This window comes from Gossypium hirsutum, chromosome A10, assembly GCF_007990345.1.
Source record: "Gossypium hirsutum isolate 1008001.06 chromosome A10, Gossypium_hirsutum_v2.1, whole genome shotgun sequence".
NCBI lineage: Eukaryota > Viridiplantae > Streptophyta > Magnoliopsida > Malvales > Malvaceae > Gossypium > Gossypium hirsutum.
In genome coordinates, this window is record NC_053433.1 from 61,501,163 (window position 1) to 61,504,224 (window position 3,062).

Below are 3,062 nucleotides of genomic sequence, written 5' to 3' on the forward strand. Positions count from 1 at the left end.
ACCTTAGCCAGATTGGCTAAGCAATCATTATACGTATCTCCAAACACTGAAAAGTCGTCCATGAAAACTTCCAAAAATTTCTCAACCATGTCAGTGAAAATAGACATCATACATCTTTGAAATGTAGCAGGTGCATTACATAAACCAAATGGCATACGTCTAAATGCAAATGTACCGTACGGGTAGGTGAATATGGTCATGTGTTGATCTTCTGGTGCTACCGTAATTTGGTTGTACCGTAAGTATCCATCGAGAAAACAGTAGTAATCTCGCCCCGCGAGTCTATCCAGCATCTGATCTAAGAATGGCAAAGGGAAGTGATCCTTCCTAGTTACCTTGTTCAGCTTCTGGTAATCGATGTAGATTTTCCATCCCGTAACTGTTCTAGTCGGTATCAACTCGTTATTTTCATTCTTTATGACCGTGATACCTCCTTTCTTTGGTACGTACTGAACCGAACTTACCCATGAACTGTCTGAAATGGGGTAAATGATACCCGCATCTAACCACTTGATAATCTCTTTTTTCACTACGTCCTTCATGATAAGGTTCAGCTTCGTTGTCCATTGATCATCCCTTTTTCACCATCTTCTAGGATGATCTTGTGCATGCATACAGATGGACTAATACCGCGAATATCAGCTATGGTCCATCCAATAGCCTTCTTAAATTGTTTCAGAACTAAGATAAGTTTCTATTCTTGCTCAGTAGTTAACTCTGCTGAAACAATCACAGGTAGAGTAGAAGCGTCACCTAAATAAACATATTTTAAATGAGAAGGTAATACCTTGAGTTCTAGTTTAGGTGGCTCCTCGATTGACGCTTTTGGCTGTGTGTAATCTCTCTCCTCTAAATCCAAAGATTCAAAACGGGATTGTGGATTAAATCCCTTTTGATTAGCTTTTAGCAAAGCTAAGTTTTCATCCTCCTCTTCATCACTTGGAGGGTCTGATATCAAAATTCTTTCCAGAGGATCCTCAACAGAGTTGAGTTCCTTCTCCACTATTAAATCCTCTAAGTTGGATACTGCAGAACAATCATCTATTGCGTCAGGAAATCGCATTGACTTGAAAACGTTAAATGTTACCTGATCGTCCTGAACGCGCATAGTAAGTTCGCCCTTCTGCAGATCAATAAGTCATTCCGGTTGCTAAGAACGGTCTCCCCAGGATAATTGGTACTTCTTTGTCTGCTTCAAAATCTAAAATTACAAAATCGGCAGGAAATATAAACTTATCTACACGTACCAATACATCCTCGATTTTTCCTTCTGGATGTGCTAAGGATCGATCTGCTAGCTGAAGTGTAACTGTAGTATGTCCAACTTCACCTATCCCCAACTTTTTAAATATCGACATAGGCATCAAGTTGATACTTGCGCCCAAGTCACATAGTGCCTTACCACAATAAGCTGCTCCAATGTTGTATGGTATGGTAAAACACCCAGGATCCTTCAACTTAGGGGGTAATTTGTCTTGAAGATATGCACTGCATTCCTTCGTCAAAGCTACCGTCTCAAATTCTCCAAGTCTTCGCTTCTTGGACAGGATATCTTTCATGAATTTTACGTAATTTGGCATTTGTTCAAGTGCTTCAACCAACGGGATGTTGATATGAAGTTGCTTGAGTACGTCAAGGAACTTCTTGAATTGGACTTCCTATTTTTGCTTCTGGAGTCTTTGAGGGTAAGGTGGTGGAGGTTTATATACTGGAGTTGGTACTGGTTGATTTGTCTTTGGCAGCAATTCTGCTGCTAACGGAATGGTTGGCTGATCAGAATTGGCTGGTTCTGAGGTTACCTTTTCAGGTATTGCAGGTTCTAGTTCTAGTGGAACAGGAACTTCAATACTCGGTTGAACTTCTTCCGAATCTTGAGCTTCAGCATGCTCCTTTTCAGCTTCAATGATGTTGGGCTCTACCGTTTTTCCATTCCTCAATGCTAGTGCTTTACAATGCTCATTCCCTGGATTTCTCAGATTTTTCGTATCACTAGGTAAAGCACCTTGTGGACGGTTCCTAAGTTCAGTAGCAAGCTGGCCCATTTGATTCTCCAAATTCCTTACAGTGGCGTCATTCTTCACCATGTATGCCTTCAATAAATTCTCTAAGCTATTGGACGATTCAGCCTGAACTGGTTTCTGAACTTGCTGTGAAAAGCTAGGCGGCTGGGTTGGTCTAGGTTGGGCATAGTTGTTACTACCTCCAACCCCTTGGTTACTCCAGGAAAGATTGGGGTGATTTCGCCATAATGGGTTGTAAAAGTTGGATTGCATCCCTTGCCTTCCTCTGTTCTGGTTCTGATTACCTGTGTAGTACATGGATTCTGGGTTTGACGAACATTCTTCAAACACATGTCCTTCCCCACAATAGACATAGGCTATATTCTCATATTGGTTAGGTGGTTGAGCTGCTAAACTGTTAAACCCATTAGTGGTAAGATTCTTTAACATTGAAGTTATCGAAGATACCTAGGATGCAAGTGAAGTGAGAGCGTTCACTTCATGGATTCCAGCAACTCGTCTTCCTGACGTTGCTCTATTAGTTGGCCACTGATAATTGTTACTGGCGATCCTCTCGATGATTTCATAAGCCTCATTGTAAGACTTAGATAAGATAACACCGTTAGCAGAAGCATCTACTACCATCCTTGTGTGAGCATTGAGACCATTGTAAAATGTCTTAAGTTGGATGCAATACGGAATTCCGTGATGAGGGCACTTTCGTAATAACTCTTTGAATCTTTCCCATGCCTCATACAAGGACTCATCATCCATTTGTTGGAAAGAAGTAATCTCATTTCTCAGCTTAGTAATCTTGCTAGGCAGGAAATACTTCACAAGAAATCTCACTGCTAGCTCTTGCCATGTAGAAATCGAGTTCAGTGGTAGTGAGTTTAACCAGGCTCGAGCACTGTCCCTCAGCGAGTACGGGAACAATTTTAATCGTAATGCATCTTTGGGTACTCCGGCTACCTTGAAAGAGTCGCTCACCTCCATAAACAGTCTTAAATAAAGATGAGGATCTTCAGTAGGCATTCCACTAAACTGGCCCACTATTTGAAG

The 3,062-nt window shown here is 41.3% G+C and overlaps 1 non-coding gene across 1 annotated transcript; it reads left to right on the top strand.

Annotated features, from left to right (window-relative positions):
* Positions 1 to 2,700: 2,700 nt before the first annotated feature.
* LOC121209102 (small nucleolar RNA R71) lies at positions 2,701 to 2,807 on the top strand. Its single transcript, XR_005904219.1, has one exon. It is a non-coding gene; the product is annotated as a small nucleolar RNA R71 (small nucleolar RNA).
* The last annotated feature ends 255 nt before the right edge of the window (positions 2,808 to 3,062 follow it).